Below are 21,351 nucleotides of genomic sequence, written 5' to 3'. Positions count from 1 at the left end.
GGTGTAGGAATTTGGGGTCGGGATCACCTGGGGGGTCATGCCAAAGCTTCGGAATGTTAGGCTTTGCATGTATGTAAATACGGAGCTAAAGGGGTTCTTGGCAGAATTTCTATGGATGTGCAGTAGACACGCTAATGCTGCAGGTGTCCAGCTGCAGAGGAGACATGTTCAGTGACTGCCAGTGCTGAGTCAAGTACATCATTACAACCAGACCCGCACCGAGCTTCCAGAGGCCAGGGCCTCTCAAAGCTATCATGAAGCACTCAAGTGCACACTCTTGTATCTGAGTCTGTTTTGTGTCGTGGCAGTCAGGACCCAAATTTTCAGTGCATCTGCCTCTTCCACCCACAAAGGCAGCCTGCATCCCAGATCACACTTGGTGCGCAGATCCCTGGCCCATTGCTCTCATCTCAGTGAGATGAGAGTGTGTCTGTGCATAGGCAGTTTGGTCCTTTGACATGAGTGGAATGTGGCTCCCCAGGGGGAGGGGAGATGGCAGGTACAGGCAGATATTTGTACCAGGATTGTTCTAGTAGCACATTGCAAGAACCCAGGTGGTATATGGAGGACACACTCAGGTAGCAGGATAACAAGATTGTGCCCTTGTATATGTAGCTGAGATTTCTCCTGAATGTTTGACCACAGTCTTCTGGGTAGCTCTTCTAAAAGCCATTCTCTGATGACATTTGTCCCACCCTGATCCAGGTGACCTTTCAGGAGACGGTGACAAGCCTCATCCGCAGGGCCTTGGACCAAAATTTGTTGCAGCATGAGGATGTGGACAACTTTGAGCTGCTGTATATGATGTCTGAGGATGAGAGTAAGTAGGACAATCAGACAGTGGGGAGACATGATCCACAGTGGGCTCAGGATAACTGACAGCCAAGAGAAAGTGGGCCTGGGCCCAAAAATACCAAAGTGTGATGGGCCTGGCGGAGACTCTCAGGGGTTGTGGGTGTTTTGTGGTATAATCCTTGAGTGCCACCTAACAATTCTCTCCACTTCGCTCTGCAGAAATCAAGGTCTCTGACCACTCACTCGTGTGTCTGTCCATGAATCTGGGAATACAATATTTCATGGTGAGGAAACGCCCCCAGGTCAAGGGAAAGGAGGTAAACACCTACCTTATTCAAGCTGTGCATGTGCTGCCATTCCACTCCGACCTGAGGAAATAAGAAGCCTCAGCACCTGGACATATTTGCTGGAAGCCCATAGAGCCAACTGACAGTCTGGGGTGGCTTTCTGTTTCTGGGTTTGCTGATGTTCCATCCCCCACAGTTCTCAGAATCAACCTGCAAGTCCTCCAGGCCGCTTTCCCACAAGCAGGTGGGAGACACCTGCTTAATTCGTGTCCACTTAGAAACACAAAGTCCAGAGATGGCCAAGAGTGTTCTGGTAAGCCTGGGAGCAGGGGTGTCCCGTGGTGCTTACACCTGGGTGGGGAGCAGACACTGGTCCAATACCATGGACTACTCATGCCCTCTTGAATTTGGAGCTTCTGGATGATCAGGAGGATAGATGGGAATCAAGAAGGGAGAGGTCAGTGTGAAGGGCTGGAGCTGAGATGAGCGAGTGCAGCAGCTTGTCCACTGCCATGTCTGAGGGAGTCTGTGTGTCAGGTGGCAGCATGCAGTCCAGAAGGGCAGGGACAGGTATGGGTGACAGATGAGAATAGGACAGGAACTAGGTTGCAGGTTCCCTTGTATGGGATGCTGACGTCTATGGAGGAGGACAGCAGTGTGAGGTTCTCCATGTTCCTTGAACAAGGAGCTGAGAGAGTCTCTCTGCAGAGTCGATATGGATGTGGAGCAAGCACACTAAATGTCCAGGTAACCCAATGACCACCCTTGCCGGATGAGGTGCCCTCCTACATCCCAGCCAGCACTGAGCCTCTGGAGGCCAGGAGCTCTCGTGGCTATCTTTCAGCTCTCCTGTGTGTGGTCATGTTCCTGGGTCTGTTTTTGGCCCTGGCAATCCAGACCAAAGCCTCTAGGTTTTGTGCCTAGGCCATTCCCAATGCCGCCTGCATCCTCGGGCAGACCTGGGATCTTGGAGGCTATTGTCCCATTCCTCCCAACTTGTGGGATGAGATTGCATCTGTATGCAGGTAGTGGGGTCCTTTCACTCCGAGAGGAGTGCAGCTCCACAAAGAGCAATGGCAGGCCCAGGAAGTCCTATGTACAAGGATTGGGCTAGTAGCCTGTGGGAAGAGCCCACACGATGAGCAGGAGGTCAGCCTCGGGTAGTAGGGTCATGGATGTTGCCCTTGTATTTAGAGTGGAGGTGCCTCCAGAATGCCCCTGCCCACTGTCCTTGAGTAGTCACTTCAAGGCCCACTTCCTGAAGGCCTGTCTCCCATGCTGCTCCAGGTGACCTGCCACGATAGGGCTCCTGTCGTCATCCGCAGCGCCCTCGACCTACACTTCCTTACTGAGGAGAATCCAGAGGATTATGAGCTGGGCCAAATCATCTCTCGCCGTCAGAGTAAGTGAGACAATCAGATAGCAGAGAGCAAGGGTCAGGATGTGGACTCAGGTCAACTCTTAGCAACAAAGACTAGTCTCTGACCCCCAAGAACACTCCAACAGGTGTGTTGGGTTCGTGCACAAAGCCAACTGCACTTCTGCTGGTGGAAGGTCTTGAGGTCCAATGGTATACCCCGGTGGATATTGCGGCTCCCCACCAGGTGCCCTCCCCTGGACATGAACAGGCATCCAAAGCTGACATCTTTGAGGAGTGAGGAGGAAAGCCTCTCTCCAGGAGCAGTATGTTTTCATGGTCTGGGATAGGAGTGGTTTCAAAGGAACATGGGAATGCATGGGCTAAAGAGGGAACTGGCATTTTGTGGACTGAAGCAGTACTATTGAAAGCCTTCTGTGTGACCAAAAAACCACTGTCTGGGCAGAGCATTGCCAGGATTCTAGCAAGCAGTAACAGGATGAAATTGGGAAGAAAACACAGCCTGGGAGACAGCCTGAATCATCTGTTTTTGCCTAAATTCCATGGTCTTACGCACCTGAGTCCACTAGGCAAGGAGTGATCACAATAGCCAGGTTGTGATCCCTAACTAAAGTCAGATGAGGGCTTCCTGAGCACGTAGCCACAGAGCTCATCTGATAATAATGCCAGCGCTTTTTCGTTGGTTGGTTGGTTGGTTTTTGTGAGCCAAACACCACAGCAGCCATTATCCCAGCCTATGTACCCTGAAGACCACCATCCCTATGAGTTCTAGGATCACTTGTCTCCTATCTTAACCTACTGTTAGGTTAGTAGAGTCTATGGAAGAGGAAGTCTGTCTGGGGCCTTGGTAGCCTAAGAAATTCATAGCAGAGATCTCCACATCCAACCCAGAAGGGATGGAGAACAGGCTCTAGGTTAGAGGAGGGCGACAGGAAACACATGTTCAGAGGAAGGAGAAGCGGCTGTTGTATTCCCCCACTCGGGGTCATGGCACCACTGGGCCATACACCATGTTGGAGGGAAGCAGTCCCTTTGCTGGTCTTTGGAACCATTGTTCTCAGTAGGGCAGTATTTGGAATGTGGCCTCCATTCTCAGAAGCCTGGTTCACATGGAGGCGGGCTCCACCAATGCAGAAGCATGGCTCTAACGTGGTATCCGTGCTGGTCAGCCTGTCCTCACTGTGGCCATACTTGAGGAAAATAACTCAGAGGAGGAATCCTAGGCCTTTTTTCTCTGGGTTTCATAGCTTTCTCTTTGGTTGTGCACTGAGGCTGTCCATAAAGCTCTAGTGTGTGGCAGTGGAGAGCTCCTCAGCCCTTGCCACAAAGGCATAGACTGGGAGAGAGAGAACGAGGCTGGCAGAGAGGGAGAGAGAGAAAGATGGAGAGGGAGGACCTCTCCTTGGAGAATGAGGATTCAGTGGAGCCAACAGGAACAAGGTACTGTTGCCCAGGGCACAACCCTGTTTAGGTCTTACTCCAACCATGCTCAACCTTTCTTCCAGTCCCTCCCACCCCCCAGTAGTGTATTCATGTTGAATGAGAATTTCATGTTGACATCAGAGCACTCACAATCCAATGCTTCCCTCCAAACCCACCTATGAAGATGGCTCATGTGGGGACTGAATCTTCGGCACAGGAGCCTTTTGTGGGAGATTTCAGATGCAAACCCTAGTGGTGTGCTTTGGCAGATGCAAGAGGACCTGAGATATTCTGGAGTCCAAAGCCTTCGGTAGGAACAGACATTAGGTCTGTTGAAGTGCTCTGCCTAGTTCTTCCTCAGGGAGGACTGTGGAGGCTGTCTTTGTTGGTATTGGTGCTGAATTGGAGAGCTCACAGGTGTGTGGCTCTGGCCTTTTCTGGCACAGGCTCTCAGATGTTGGCGTGTCTTAGGGAGCACCTCCTGAGTGCCACCTTCTTTTTGTACACCCCTCTCTCCCCAGAGCTGAGGATTCCAGCAGAGGCCAACGTATTTTATGCCAAGAATCCTCACAAAAAATCCAACTTTGTGCTGAGGAAAAGAAGCCTCTCCCAAAAGAATGATGGGTGGATCGAGCCTCAACCTCCCTCTCGTCCTGCAAAGAAGGCTCCAGGCCTCCTGAGGATGCTTGCAAAACCATTCTGGGGCTGTGTGCCTGGGCGGGGCTGAGGCAGCCCAGGAATATTTACATTGATTACTATTTTCTTCAAAGTTTGAATCTATAGTTTGCCATTGTCCTTGACCTTGTTTAGTAACACAGTTGTTACTCTATCCTGTATTTGTTGTTTCCATTAATATATTATTATTATTTTAAAATATATATGTTTTTGTTACCTGATCTACTGTGATGATTTGAGTATACTAAATGTAGCAGTGATTCCTAAAGGACACATCCAAACCAACAGGAAGGAATGTTTCATTCTATCAGCAAGAACTTTGGTTTTTAGGAGTTTGGCAGATGGCATTATCTGAGTCAGTTTTCCAATGGGGGCAATGAAGTATCAGCTGTGGTGGTACAAACACAAACAAAGACACACAAACACACACAAGAGCACACACACTCACTGAGAGATAGATAGACAGATGGAGTTGGTCTCTGCTGAAATACTTTGGAGACATGGTTCTGATTTCTCCCCTTTTGGAGTATTTTCAATTGCACAAGGTGTCTTGCAAATGAACCCATGTCTGAGGAAGACATGCATGTGTACTTCACATGCCACTTTTCACATAGCAGGAAGGTCATGTAATATTTTTCATGCAGCTGTCTTTTGACTGTGAACCATCCCATGAGGTCAGCTGTGGAATTTTCAACTTGTAGCATCACAATGGGGATCCACTCTTTGGATTTGGGGATATTTCCGATTTTCTTGATTCAGATTGGAATGATATATATATTAGTTTTTGATGAAAATTCTGCATTTGATGGTAATGAATGTCGTGCATCTAGGAATCTGTAGAGTGCAGACAATGAATGGATGCCTACTGTTGTCTGGACTGGTCTGAAAAGTCCTGTAGCATCTGAGCATGTGTGAGGGCTGTACAGGTCTTGCCAAAAGTCCAGGTCAGATGATCCTGCACAAAGCTGAACTCCTAGTGGTCTCCACAACAGTGTAAGGGCCAAGGAGAAACACACTTCCACACAGAAGTTGGGAAGCTACCTTATGAAGGTGATCATAGATACGGGATTATTAATATATCCAGGTTGGCATCTATTATTTTTTTAGCTTTTGACTTTCGCAGCTGTGGGCATCTTGACAACCATCAACTCCCTGTAAGCACAGACAACTCTATAAGAACCTGAGGATAAATTTCCCTGTGCATGTCCCCTTGTGAAACTGCTTAAGCACCGCCTGGTTTACACACAGGTGGAATTTCTAGGTCAAAGTGTGCATGTTTACTTCTTTGACTAAGCACTGCCAGGTGGCTCTTCTGCATAGCTCTACCTGTGGCCAGGATTGTATTATCTAGCTTTCTAACTTTTGCATGTTGAGTAGATACATAGGGGGAGCACACTGTGTTTGTTGGTATTTTTCTTGGTATCTATTCTGATGCTTTTCACTGGGGGATTTTTTCCTGTGAAAATGGGCTTCCTCTACTTGACCTTATTTTCTTCTTTTTAAAATTTTTTCAATGTGACTTTTTAATTTTAGTTTTATTAAAGACATTGCCCCTTGCTTGCATAGTCTATATCTAAAGCACTAGTCCTTGCTCCAAGGCCCAGCTTGCTCTCAGCTGCCCCAGGAGGGGAACAGTCTTTGGCGGTAGACAAGAGACGCCCCTGCAGGGGGCACAAGTGCTTTGGCCCTCTGGTGTCTTGCCAGCAGTGCTTCCCATGCTCACAGAGGGTTTCAGACACTGAGTCAATGGTCCAGGTGGTCTTTTGTTCAGTCTGATCTCAAATTGAGCTCCTCTGAGAGGTCATATTGAAGTCCTTGTGTGTACCTGACCCATCATTTTAAACAATATTCCAAGTTCACTTTTTGTGTGTACGTGGGTTCTGGGGATTGAACCCAGGGCCTTGAGCCTGTGAGGCAAGTGACCTACCTGAGCTACACCCTCAGAGACCCCTGTAAAAGTATTTCCCCTTTGCCTCGGGGTCTAAGTTGCCAAGGCTGACCTCAAACGTTCCTCTTGCCTCAGCCTCCCTGGTGGCTGGCATGACAGGCATGCACCTGGGACTGTCACACTCGAGCCTGTGATGGGAACTCATGTGCATCTGTCCAGGGCTGAGCATGGTTAGGCAGAGCTGTGCTCCAGGCTCCCTGCAGGGCTGTGGAGGCTTCTGCTGCCCAGCAGCCCTGGTGCCATGGCCAGGGCTCCTCCCAGCCGAGGGCAGGCAGCTGCCCATTGCTGTAGGCTGACCTTATTTTCTTCTTATGGCACTCGTCCGTTCTCTGGAGTATGTTGTATGGTTTGTCCATTAGGAGTCTAACAGGTCCTCTAGAACCTTCAAACAATTAGTAAAATTCCTGAACAGTAAGTGAGCGCGCACAGAAATTGGGCTAATATTTTGGGAAGAACAATGTTGGATGATATATTCATGGCTTGAATATATCATCCAACATGAAGTTATATTTTATTACTTACAAAATAATAAAATAATGAAACAATACCATGGGCTGAGCTAAAATAGATCCTTAGGATCTTAGGCATTCTGTAATAAATCTGTGTCACTTGAAGTATAGAGTTGATCGACTCTGAGTAATGAAACAGAAGTAAAGGTATCAAAGCCAATGATCATCTGTTTCCAATTTTCTGTGATTTGGTTCAAGTGGTAAAGTGGTGATATTTATTAATAATGGATCGAAAAGGTTCATAATTGTTTTAGAGTACAATTAGATGCCTTCAAACTTTAGCCCTCCTATGTCCTCTGAGACATTTTCTATGTGAGGCTTTAAGAAGAAGAAGAGAATATTCTGTAAAGAAAACCTTGTGATCTGTGCAGTATGAAGTTGAATGGATTCATTCAGAAATCAGAAATTCTATTGAAAGATACTTATTGGCATGAGCCAAATAAAACCTATTTTTAGGCATCCTGGTGAAGACAAGGTTTTATCTTTATGTCTCATTTTCTATGTTTTGTTGTTGTTGTTGTTGTTAGAATGAAATTCATATGTTGCCAGACCATTCTATCAGATGTGTAACTAGATGCCATTTAAATTACCCACTTTTACATGGTAGACAGTTTTTAATGAACACTGCCTGTCTGCACCTTTTTTAAAAACAGGACTGGGATCAGAAGCCCAAATACCAATGGTTAGCTGGAGCATATTTTTCATGTGGCCTATCTGTCAGTATTCCCTGAGGTCATCTGTGCAATCAGCTTCGTTACTCCTGCTCCCTCACTGGATTTCATAGAAACCATATGCTATGTATGAATCAGGGACACCAATCCCACAACATAGCATTCTTGGAATATCCAAAGTCCCACTTTTCACTTCGCCATGCCTGAGATCAGCAGTAATATTTATCAGCAAATGTGAGATTTTCAAAGATCCAATTCTATGTGCTCCTTTCTCATAGAGCCTTAGGCAGGGATATAGCATACATAAATATTAAGTAAAGTCCATAGTTTTTAAAATGTCATCCATTGAATAGTTGACACATGTCTGAGATACTTTTTATTTTGGAGGAGGTATTATTTAATAGGGAATTCCAACAGCTACCAAATAGTGAAATGAGAAGTCTTGCATCCATTTTATTTTGTTTCTGATGATTTTTATGAGTAAGGGTAAGATACTTCCTTGTTCTGATGCAGATGTTGCCCACTTTTGTGAATGGATGCGGGGTGTCACCTACTACTTGCATATCTGCATATTGGGCTTGACACTGCTATCGTACTTGGTAGTTGGCAAAAAGTCAATACTGAAGTTAAGCTCTTGTGTTCTAGCAGCAGAGCTGAAGATCCTTGATGTGCCACCTTCTGCAATCCATGCTGCTCTCTTCATGTTCCTTATTGACTTCCTGGTGATGAGCATCATGGTCTCCTGGTCTTGAGAATGGCCAAGCATTGCTCTTTGAATGTGGAAGATGGGCATGTGGAAGGCTCCAGGGAGGAGGGATCATTGAACATGTACTCGAATCCATGTGCCTGTTGAATGACCTGTTTTTTTATTTTTGGGTTTTAAGGGAGACACTGCCCTAAAACACTTCTGTGCAGCTGGGGATGCAGGCTTCTGCTTCACCTTGCAGGAAGCATTAACGAATCCTTTCCAGAAGACATGAGAAGAGAGAAGTGAGCCTCTGGTATCATGCAGGTTCCTTGCATTGCCCATGGGCTAGAAGAGAGAAGAGTTGCTTCATGAGATTTGATCCCCTTTTTCCTGAAAAGTTCCACACAGAGGTGAGTCCCCAGCATGTTTAGAAATCATTTCAGACACCTTTCTGGACGGAATTGAATCAGAGCCCCTGATGATGTGGAAGAGCTAAAGATGGGTTTGCTATGAATTTTCTATTTCATTCATCAGGGCCTGAGTCAAGTCAGTCATTGTGCTGTCAACACATGAGCTGCTGGTCAAATGTGAGGAAGTGGTCTTGCTTTATGAAAACACCACCCTGATTCAGTGAGCCAGAGGCAGCCTGCAGTCCCTGTTTTCCTGTAAAGGCAGATTGCTGTGGATGGCCTCTGGCCTCGTCATGCAGCCCTGCTCAGAGTAGGGGATTGAGGGACCAGGCAGATCCCTAGTTCCTTTTGACCTTTATTGCCATTGGGCCACCCCAGGGTCCTTGGACTCTACCTGGTCTTCTGGCCTGGGTCAGGGGATGTGAGGTTTGGAATCCCCCTCTGTGGCAGGATCCCAGCCCCCCAGCCACTTGAGGTCAGCACATCCTTCCCTAATTGTGTTAGAGTTGGAGACTTCTCCCACCCATCCTCATCCATGCTCATCCCACATTTTGTAGCTTGGCACCTGAGGACCTTTATTCATTGACTTAGTTGTTAGTGATGATGGTTACTAAGACTAAGTGACTCTTTCAAGTCACATCACTTGCATGGTAGGGCTAGAGCATGGATCTTCCTAATTGATTTCATGGGACTCTCTCATGGAAACTGTGACTGCTTCCTAAACACACACTCTACATTTGGAGTGTCAAAATTCTTGCCACTGCCTCCTTGGCAAGTGTATCTTGTCTTCTACGTGGGAATTTCACAAATATTTTCCTTTGGTTTGTGGAGGTCATGCAGAAGGGATTTCATTTGAAATAGCCCAAACAAGAAATACCAGTTGTCTTTTTCGCACATGGATGTGTGTAGTGAACACCCCTTTCTGTGTGCTTGCATGAGTTACTCCTTTGAATTTGTTGAAGAATGGTTGGCTGGGGAGCAAGTTAACGAGAGATGGATATCAATGGTTGTCAAGTATTCTGACGTGAAGAATGTATTGAGGATGTGAAGGCTTTTCTAGCCAGTTCCTATGGCTCAGTCAGGGATCAGTCAGAGGATTCTGTCTGGTAGACTCTTTGGCACAGATGTCAAAGTGGCCTGGTCTTACCCTGTCCAGGACTGAATGCTGAGCTTGAGTGGGAGCTTCTTGTCATTTCAAGCATTTCCATGAGTCTGTCCTCTGTTCTCTTGTATCCAAGTGGTTTCTAATAGGAAAGCAGAACAAAAATTGAAAGTATGGTGATTGATTATTTTTACCAATGTTATTTCAATCCACTTTGTTTAATACGAAATTACCTTTATGCTAGTAAGATTTCATATGTGAGGAAATAATGAAAATATTGGGGTTAGGGGATGAGAATATGCAAATCAAACATTTTTGAGCACCAAGACCCGTTTTTTGTTTTTGTTTTTGTTTTTTATTAACTTAAATAATATTAAGTGCCAGAGGACCACCGCTGCCATTCAGCCTCAACAACCTCCAGGTCCAGCCTCCAGGTGGCCCATTTCACCAGGGTGTGTGGGACCACACTGTCCTGGGATGAGAGAACAGTACCCACGGATGTTGACATCTCACAGAGTAGATATTGCCAGTGACAGTAGGGAGCTATTGGCACATGAGGAAGGGAAGAGCTCTCAGGATGGGAAGAGGGGGCCGCTTCGAGACTCATTGGGTATGGCACGAGGCTGCTGGGTGTGGTGTTGGCCTGGGCCCACTGAGTGGGGCAGATCCGTGGTCTGTGTTTCTGTACCCTCCTCTGTAGCCTGTGTTGGCAGCAGATCAGGGAATTGCGATCAGAAGTGCTCCCAGTAACACAGGCACCAGCCCCCAGAGTGTGTGCCTATCCGTTTCCCCACCTGGCCTGACTTAGTGCCTGTCTTGCCTCAGGGCTGAGACCCTACAATCTCTGATGAGGGTGTCTGTGGTCCAGATCCAACCTGCATGGCCAACATGCTCAGACCTTCAGCTGGGTCCTAGGCTGCTGCAACCAAACTCTGTTAACTGGGTGGCCGACAACAGAGGAAGTGTCTTCCGTTGAGCTCCAGAGGCTCAACACAGTAGGTGTTGGGCTGTCCCAGTGCCATAACCCCTCCCAGGTTTCAAGGGGACTGTCTCCCCAACTCTCCCAGCCCTTGCCCACTCTCCTATTGCTGCCCACGATCTGTGGTTCCCATATGGGCATCCCACCCTGGCTCCAACCTCACATATCCGGTATCCCCCAGTCTCCCTGGTATCTGGGTCCAGACTCTCCTCTTCCTACAAGAATATCAGATATTGGATTTGGTCCCAGTTGATGCTGTGTTCCATCATGTGAGCTCTTAGCTTCATCACTGTGCAAAGACTCTTTTCCCACACAAGTTCGCACGGCTTTTGGCTGGCTAAGAATTTTCAGGCGACACTTTTCTAATGAGTACACTTTCCTTCCTTCCGATCTCCCACCAGTGAGCATTCCTCGCACCCTTGTCCTAGTTCCTTTATGGCAGTTTCCCTCCTTATGGCTGAGAGGACCTAGTGACCCCTGAATTCACACGTTCTCCTTAATCACCAACACACTGCAGAATTCTCCAGGGGGCCATATATGCTCCTGGAAGTTGGTGTTGGAAATAGTTCTCCATCCATTAATCACTCCCTCACTCACTAATGTCCTTGTGTCCTTGAGAAAGGCTCTCCCTTTCCTGGTTTTCCTGAATAGAAATCCTCTTGCCTCTTGGGTGAATAGGGTTATGGGTTGTGCAGAGGGTGTTGGTCCACTGAGCATCTTAGAGACTGTCCTTTATGGAGCCTAATGATCCTCACTGGGGAATGAGGCCAGGGTCCTAACTGTGGTTAGTTAGAGAGGGAAAGAAGGACAAGGGAAACTCAGATGTCCCTTCATGGCCCCTGGAGTTAGAGGACTTACCCCTTTGCACCTGGGATCAGGAGACCTCATTTCCTCGAGGACACGCACACTCAGACGTTAATCTTGAGTGTGGGTTCCTTTCTGGGGTCCAGGGCTGTTGTTAGCCACCAGGAATGACAGTGCTCTCCATGCTGAGTGGAGCCATTTTTGCCAGGAAAGAGAGCCCATGGTCACGCCTTGTGCAAAGCATCCCACGCCAGGGGCTCCCATGCCTACATTCCTGTCCTGAAAGGAAGCCACTCAGAGGCAAGGTGGGTCCAACCACCTCCCATGTGTTCACTCATCACTGTGTTCCAGCAGTCACCCCAGTGAACAGTCCTGATGGGATTGGATGTGGCTCAGAATGTCACCCTCATGAGCTCTACCCTGCCACAGCTGCAGTTCTGCAGTGGGAGAAACTCAAAACCTCAAAACACATGCACATGAAAGAAAAGAGCAAGAGCCAGAGCCCAAACAGGCCAGGTGTGGCAAAGACAGCTGGAGTGCCTAGGTTGGGACTCAGAATTATGTCAGTGGGGTGGCATTGCTGCTGGCACCAGCATGATAACCGAGAGCCAGCCCTGCTCATTTTGGGGAGCAGTGTGTTGGGGAAGGCAGCAGAAATTGAGAGGCAGGATTGAGTTTGGCCCTAGGAGGAGGTTGGGTAAGAGGCCAGTGTGGGTTGGAGAGCCTGGGCAGATAGACAGAGGCCAGGGCACACCCCAAAGCCTGGAGACTGCACTTGATGTCCAGGGTTGTGAAACACCACTTCCCCTCTTACTCACAACTGAGAGCAAGGGGCATTGATGAGTTCAGTTTGTGTGCGGCTGCATCCAAGGTGGCTCGGCTAGGAACCTCTGTTTCCTTGACTCAGGAGGCTGGGAGTCCAGGCTCCACTGAGGCTCGGCTGGGAGGATCGGAGTCTGAGTTTATGCCTGTGTTCCCTGTAGGATCCATGTTGGCTGAGCCTCAGTGTTTTTGTAATGAGAGGATGGGTGACCGTCATGTCTTTATCACAGGACACACTTGCTAAATGGATTTGTTTGCTCTGAGGAGGAAAGAGAGAGGGGGGAGTGGTGCTGGAGACAGGGATGCAGACAGGGGTCATGGACTTGGCATAACTCAGTCTTGGAGGTGATATCCCATCACCTGTACCCACTTCAATTCCCATGAATCCAGAGGCTGAGCCCCCTTGAGGTGAGGGGTGAACCGGTTCTGGGCAGCAGGATGCTGTGGTACCTCGGAGTCTCTGTGAGACCCCAACACTAGACACACTTGGCCCTTTTGAAATCTTAGGAGAAGCCTTGGGAAGTTGTATGGCAGAGGGGAGCAGCCTCTGCATCTCAGTCCCCTCCAACTTGCCATGGTGTAGAGAGGGAACTGCAGCCACGATGGGACGGACATTGGCCATGTCCCTGTGTGGGACACAGGCCTGATGGAGTTAGGGTGCATTCTTTGTCTCTCCCTTTCTTGTGATTATCCCATCTCTACATTTGTGCTTTAGCCACCTGTGAGTCCCATCTCTGGTTTCAGAGAGAACAGAGGGTGTTATGGGCCAATAGACACAATAAACCCTAGAGATTAGATGCTACCCTACTTTCCAGAAAAGACTGGGCACACCATGAGTTGCACAATGATGGGACCAGGGTCCAAAAGCTGCTGAGAGGGAAGGACTGGTTGTGAATGCATTTTTGAAGGCTCCAAGCTGGAACTCTAGTGGCACCAAGCAGGGCAGATGCCGGTGGGGATGTTTGGGTAGTTGTTGGTGAACACCTGCGCACCTGAGATGGGTAGGCATGGAGGAGAAATCGGCAGCCCATAGGGCTGTTGAAAGTGGTCTTATGTGAAAAGAGGCTCAGGTATGGGCACAGGAAATGACATCATTGCCTTGACAATGGATCAAACAGAACATGGAACCCTGGTATCCAGGCACCCACTTCACTGACCAAGCCATCCGAGCTCACTTGGTTGGAGCCACTGGAGGGAGAAGGATGTTCTCCTGTGGTTGCAGACAATGCCGAGCCTCAGGCTCCCAGGAATCTCAGGGGGGCCAACTAGCCCTTTTGTGGATACACTGGGTGAGGCTTCATCTTAGACGCCAGAGCCTCTGGCGATTGTCGCAGAGGAGCTCAAGAGTAACAGTGAGTAGCACAGGGCAGGTGAGCCCAGCAGGCCCTCTAGTCTGATCCCTGATGAATGGCCCAGGACTCCTATTCTGACTCTGTGTGTGTGTGTGTGTGTGTGTGTGTGTGTGTGTGTGTGTGTTTGTACTGATGGGAACTGTCCCATTGTGCTTTGACTCTAGTGTATTGGCACAAGTCATTTTTCTGTTTGTCACCATTTCCATTTTGAACCCACCATTCTTGGTCCCAACCCAGGGTGAAAATGATCAGAACACGGAGGAGCCCTTCAGGGTTCAGAGCCTTGAACCTTACAGGCAGGACCAGCTTAGGAATGAGCTCCTGCCTGTCATTTGTGGGAGGAACCTACATTTCAGCAGCAACATGGGGTTAATCTCCTGGGATTTCATCCCCACCCAGCAGGTGCTGGATCTCTTGTTCCCAAAACAGCCACCTTCTTCAGTCTTTACTCCTGGTGCCACTCCACATCCTCCAAGGGGACAAGAACCTCAGGTTCTGGATGGATGTTGTAGAATGCCCACAGAGCCAACTGCCAGGCTGGGTGGGGTGCAGTTGCTGGGCTTTGCTGATGTTGTCATCCCCCACAGTTCTTGGAACCTTCTGTGGCAGTGGCATCCAGGACACCAGCAGCTCCTCACTGCTTCACTCCAGCGAGCAGGTGGAAGACAGCCGCGTTGTTCACGTCCTCCTAGAGGGACAGAGCCTGAGGGAGACAAAGCGCATCCCGGTAAGCCCGACAGCAGGGCTGCCTCCTGGGTGTCCACACAGTGGAAGGCAGGAGACACAGCCAACCCCAGGGCTATGGTGGGAAATAAAGAAGAGAGAGGTCCGTCTTAAGGGCTTGACCTGAGGAGGGAGAGCATCAGCATGCCCAGCTTCAGTGGTGAGTGGGCCTGTGTATTGTGGGTTTTGCAGGCCAGAAGTGCAGACGGAAGTGCTGTGGACAGATGAAGGCAGAGATATGTCCAGGGTGCAGGCTGCAGTGCCTAGAACTTGGTATTCTCAATGAGTGAAGTTGGAGCAGAGGAGGTGGCAGTGACTTGTCACATGTGTAGGAGGGGATGTGTTCCTGGTGGCAGGGAAGAGAACCTCCTTAGCATGACTAGGTGTAGGAATTTGGGGTCGGGATCACCTGGGGGGTCATGCCAAAGCTTCGGAATGTTAGGCTTTGCATGTATGTAAATACGGAGCTAAAGGGGTTCTTGGCAGAATTTCTATGGATGTGCAGTAGACACGCTAATGCTGCAGGTGTCCAGCTGCAGAGGAGACATGTTCAGTGACTGCCAGTGCTGAGTCAAGTACATCATTACAACCAGACCCGCACCGAGCTTCCAGAGGCCAGGGCCTCTCAAAGCTATCATGAAGCACTCAAGTGCACACTCTTGTATCTGAGTCTGTTTTGTGTCGTGGCAGTCAGGACCCAAATTTTCAGTGCATCTGCCTCTTGCACCCACAAAGGCAGCCTGCATCCCAGATCACACTTGGTGCGCAGATCCCTGGCCCATTGCTATCATCTCAGTGAGATGAGAGTGTGTCTGTGCATAGGCAGTTTGGTCCTTTGACATGAGTGGAATGTGGCTCCCCAGGGGGAGGGGAGATGGCAGGTACAGGCAGATATTTGTACCAGGATTGTTCTAGTAGCACATTGCAAGAACCCAGGTGGTATATGGAGGACACACTCAGGTAGCAGGATAACAAGATTGTGCCCTTGTGTATGTAGCTGAGATTTCTCCTGAATGTTTGACCACAGTCTTCTGGGTAGCTCTTCTAAAAGCCATTCTCTGATGACATTTGTCCCACCCTGATCCAGGTGACCTTTCAGGAGACGGTGACAAGCCTCATCCGCAGGGCCTTGGACCAAAATTTGTTGCAGCATGAGGATGTGGACAACTTTGAGCTGCTGTATATGATGTCTGAGGATGAGAGTAAGTAGGACAATCAGACAGTGGGGAGACATGATCCACAGTGGGCTCAGGATAACTGACAGCCAAGAGAAAGTGGGCCTTGGCCCCAAAATACCAAAGTGTGATGGGCCTGGCGGAGACTCTCAGGGGTTGTGGGTGTTTTGTGGTATAATCCTTGAGTGCCACCTAACAATTCTCTCCACTTCGCTCTGCAGAAATCAAGGTCTCTGACCACTCACTCGTGTGTCTGTCCATGAATCTGGGAATACAATATTTCATGGTGAGGAAACGCCCCCAGGTCAAGGGAAAGGAGGTAAACACCTACCTTATTCAAGCTGTGCATGTGCTGCCATTCCACTCCGACCTGAGGAAATAAGAAGCCTCAGCACCTGGACATATTTGCTGGAAGCCCATAGAGCCAACTGACAGTCTGGGGTGGCTTTCTGTTTCTGGGTTTGCTGATGTTCCATCCCCCACAGTTCTCAGAATCAACCTGCAAGTCCTCCAGGCCGCTTTCCCACAAGCAGGTGGGAGACACCTGCTTAATTCGTGTCCACTTAGAAACACAAAGTCCAGAGATGGCCAAGAGTGTTCTGGTAAGCCTGGGAGCAGGGGTGTCCCGTGGTGCTTACACCTGGGTGGGGAGCAGACACTGGTCCAATACCATGGACTACTCATGCCCTCTTGAATTTGGAGCTTCTGGATGATCAGGAGGATAGATGGGAATCAAGAAGGGAGAGGTCAGTGTGAAGGGCTGGAGCTGAGATGAGCGAGTGCAGCAGCTTGTCCACTGCCATGTCTGAGGGAGTCTGTGTGTCAGGTGGCAGCATGCAGTCCAGAAGGGCAGGGACAGGTATGGGTGACAGATGAGAATAGGACAGGAACTAGGTTGCAGGTTCCCTTGTATGGGATGCTGACGTCTATGGAGGAGGACAGCAGTGTGAGGTTCTCCATGTTCCTTGAACAAGGAGCTGAGAGAGTCTCTCTGCAGAGTCGATATGGATGTGGAGCAAGCACACTAAATGTCCAGGTAACCCAATGACCACCCTTGCCGGATGAGGTGCCCTCCTACATCCCAGCCAGCACTGAGCCTCTGGAGGCCAGGAGCTCTCGTGGCTATCTTTCAGCTCTCCTGTGTGTGGTCATGTTCCTGGGTCTGTTTTTGGCCCTGGCAATCCAGACCAAAGCCTCTAGGTTTTGTGCCTAGGCCATTCCCAATGCCGCCTGCATCCTCGGGCAGACCTGGGATCTTGGAGGCTATTGTCCCATTCCTCCCAACTTGTGGGATGAGATTGCATCTGTATGCAGGTAGTGGGGTCCTTTCACTCCGAGAGGAGTGCAGCTCCACAAAGAGCAATGGCAGGCCCAGGAAGTCCTATGTACAAGGATTGGGCTAGTAGCCTGTGGGAAGAGCCCACACGATGAGCAGGAGGTCAGCCTCGGGTAGTAGGGTCATGGATGTTGCCCTTGTATTTAGAGTGGAGGTGCCTCCAGAATGCCCCTGCCCACTGTCCTTGAGTAGTCACTTCAAGGCCCATTTCCTGAAGGCCTGTCTCCCATGCTGCTCCAGGTGACCTGCCACGATAGGGCTCCTGTCGTCATCCGCAGCGCCCTCGACCTACACTTCCTTACTGAGGAGAATCCAGAGGATTATGAGCTGGGCCAAATCATCTCTCGCCGTCAGAGTAAGTGAGACAATCAGATAGCAGAGAGCAAGGGTCAGGATGTGGACTCAGGTCAACTCTTAGCAACAAAGAGTAGTCTCTGACCCCCAAGAACACTCCAACAGGTGTGTTGGGTTCGTGCACAAAGCCAACTGCACTTCTGCTGGTGGAAGGTCTTGAGGTCCAATGGTATACCCCGGTGGATATTGCGGCTCCCCACCAGGTGCCCTCCCCTGGACATGAACAGGCATCCAAAGCTGACATCTTTGAGGAGTGAGGAGGAAAGCCTCTCTCCAGGAGCAGTACGTTTTCATGGTCTGGGATAGGAGTGGTTTCAAAGGAACATGGGAATGCATGGGCTAAAGAGGGAACTGGCATTTTGTGGACTGAAGCTGTACTATTGAAAGCCTTCTGTGTGACCAAAAAACCACTGCCTGGGCAGAGCATTGCCAGGATTCTAGCAAGCAGTAACAGGATGAAATTGGGAAGAAAACACAGCCTGGGAGACAGCCTGAATCATCTGTTTTTGCATAAATTCCATGGTCTTACGCACCTGAGTCCACTAGGCAAGGAGTGATCACAATAGCCAGGTTGTGATCCCTAACTAAAGTCAGATGAGGGCTTCCTGAGCACGTAGCCACAGAGCTCATCTGATAATAATGCCAGCGCTTTTTCGTTGGTTGGTTGGTTGGTTTTTGTGAGCCAAACACCACAGCAGCCATTATCCCAGCCTATGTACCCTGAAGACCACCATCCCTATGAGTTCTAGGATCACTTGTCTCCTATCTTAACCTACTGTTAGGTTAGTAGAGTCTATGGAAGAGGAAGTCTGTCTGGGGCCTTGGTAGCCTAAGAAATTCATAGCAGAGATCTCCACATCCAACCCAGAAGGGATGGAGAACAGGCTCTAGGTTAGAGGAGGGCGACAGGAAACACATGTTCAGAGGAAGGAGAAGCGGCTGTTGTATTCCCCCACTCGGGGTCATGGCACCACTGGGCCATACACCATGTTGGAGGGAAGCAGTCCCTTTGCTGGTCTTTGGAACCATTGTTCTCAGTAGGGCAGTATTTGGAATGTGGCCTCCATTCTCAGAAGCCTGGTTCACATGGAGGCGGGCTCCACCAACGCAGAAGCATGGCTCTAACGTGGTATCCGTGCTGGTCAGCCTGTCCTCACTGTGGCCATACTTGAGGAAAATAACTCAGAGGAGGAATCCTAGGCCTTTTTTCTCTGGGTTTCATAGCTTTCTCTTTGGTTGTGCACTGAGGCTGTCCATAAAGCTCTAGTGTGTGGCAGTGGAGAGCTCCTCAGCCCTTGCCACAAAGGCATAGACTGGGAGAGAGAGAACGAGGCTGGCAGAGAGGGAGAGAGAGAAAGATGGAGAGGGAGGACCTCTCCTTGGAGAATGAGGATTCAGTGGAGCCAACAGGAACAAGGTACTGTTGCCCAGGGCACAACCCTGTTTAGGTCTTACTCCAACCATGCTCAACCTTTCTTCCAGTCCCTCCCACCCCCCAGTAGTGTATTCATCTTGAATGAGAATTTCATGTTGACATCAGAGCACTCACCATCCAATGCTTCCCTCCAAACCCACCTATGAAGATGGCTCATGTGGGGACTGAATCTTCGGCACAGGAGCCTTTTGTGGGAGATTTCAGATGCAAACCCTAGTGGTGTGCTTTGGCAGATGCAAGAGGACCTGAGATATTCTGGAGTCCAAAGCCTTCGGTAGGAACAGACATTAGGTCTGTTGAAGTGCTCTGCCTAGTTCTTCCTCAGGGAGGACTGTGGAGGCTGTCTTTGTTGGTATTGGTGCTGAATTGGAGAGCTCTCAGGTGTGTGGCTCTGGCCTTTTCTGGCACAGGCTCTCAGATGTTGGCGTGTCCTAGGGAGCACCTCCTGAGTGCCACCTTCTTTTTGTACACCCCTCTCTCCCCAGAGCTGAGGATTCCAGCAGAGGCCAACGTATTTTATGCCAAGAATCCTCACAAAAAATCCAACTTTGTGCTGAGGAAAAGGAGCCTCTCCCAAAAGAATGATGGGTGGATCGAGCCTCAACCTCACTCTCGTCCTGCAAAGAAGGCTCCTGCCCTCCTGAGGATGCTTGCAAAACCATTCTGTTGCTGTGTGCCTGGGCGGGGCTGAGGCAGCCCAGGAATATTTACATTGATTACTATTTTCTTCAAAGTTTGAATCTATAGTTTCCCATTGTCCTTGACCTTGTTTAGTAACACAGTTGTTACTCTATCCTGTATTTGTTGTTTCCATTAATATATTATTATTATTTTAAAATATATATGTTTTTGTTACCTGATCTACTGTGATGATTTGAGTATACTAAATGTAGCAGTGATTCCTAAAGGACACATCCAAACCAACAGGAAGGAATGCTTCATTCTATCAGCAAGAACTTTGGTTTTTAGGAGTTTGGCAGATGGCATTATCTGAGTCAGTTTTCCAATGGGGGCAATGAAGTATCAGCTATGATGGTTCAAACACAAACAAAGACACACAAACACACACAAGAGCACACACACTCACTGAGAGATAGATAGACAGATGGAGTTGGTCTCTGCTGAAATACTTTGGAGACATGGTTCTGATTTCTCCCCTTTTGGAGTATTTTCAATTGCACAAGGTGTCTTGCAAATGAACCCATGTCTGAGGAAGACATGCATGTGTACTTCACATGCCACTTTTCACATAGCAGGAAGGTCATGTAATATTTTTCATGCAGCTGTCTTTTGACTGTGAACCATCCCATGAGGTCAGCTGTGGAATTTTCAACTTGTAGCATCACAATGGGGATCCACTCTTTGGATTTGGGGATATTTCCGATTTTCTTGATTCAGATTGGAATGATATATATATTAGTTTTTGATGAAAATTCTGCATTTGATGGTAATGAATGTCGTGCATCTTGGAATCTGTAGAGTGCAGACAATGAATGGATGCCTACTGTTGTCTGGACTGGTCTGAAAAGTCCTGTAGCATCTGAGCATGTGTGAGGGCTGTACAGGTCTTGCCAAAAGTCCAGGTCAGATGATCCTGCACAAAGCTGAACTCCTAGTGGTCTCCACAACAGTGTAAGGGCCAAGGAGAAACACACTTCCACACAGAAGTTGGGAAGCTACCTTATGAAGGTGATCATAGATACGGGATTATTAATATATCCAGGTTGGCATCCATTATTTTTTTAGCTTTTGACTTTCGCAGCTGTGGGCATCTTGACAACCATCAACTCCCTGTAAGCACAGACAACTCTATAAGAACCTGAGGATAAATTTCCCTGTGCATGTCCCCTTGTGAAACTGCTTAAGCACCGCCTGGTTTACACACAGGTGGAATTTCTAGGTCAAAGTGTGCATGTTTACTTCTTTGACTAAGCACTGCCAGGTGGCTCTTCTGCATAGCTCTACCTGTGGCCAGGATTGTATTATCTAGCTTTCTAACTTTTGCAGGTTGAGTAGATACATAGTGGGAGCACACTGTTTTTGTTGGTATTTTTCTTGGTATCTATTCTGATGCTTTTCACTGGGGGATTTTTTCCTGTGAAAATGGGCTTCCTCTACTTGACCTTATTTTCTTCTTTTTAAAATTTTTTCAATGTGACTTTTTAATTTTAGTTTCATTAAAGACATTGCCCCTTGCTTGCATAGTCTATATCTAAAGCACTAGTCCTTGCTCCAAGGCCCAGCTTGCTCTCAGCTGCCCCAGGAGGGGAACAGTCTTTGGCGGTAGACAAGAGACGCCCCTGCAGGGGGCACAAGTGCTTTGGCCCTCTGGTGTCTTGCCAGCAGTGCTTCCCATGCTCACAGAGGGTTTCAGACACTGAGTCAATGGTCCAGGTGGTCTTTTGTTCAGTCTGATCTCAAATTGAGCTCCTCTGAGAGGTCATATTGAAGTCCTTGTGTGTACCTGATCCATCATTTTAAACAAT

The sequence above is a fragment of the Urocitellus parryii genome, chromosome Y (assembly GCF_045843805.1).
Source record: "Urocitellus parryii isolate mUroPar1 chromosome Y, mUroPar1.hap1, whole genome shotgun sequence".
In the NCBI taxonomy this organism is placed as follows: Eukaryota; Metazoa; Chordata; class Mammalia; order Rodentia; family Sciuridae; genus Urocitellus; species Urocitellus parryii.
The sequence above is the reverse complement of the archived record's forward strand: the minus strand, read 5'-3'. Positions refer to the sequence as shown.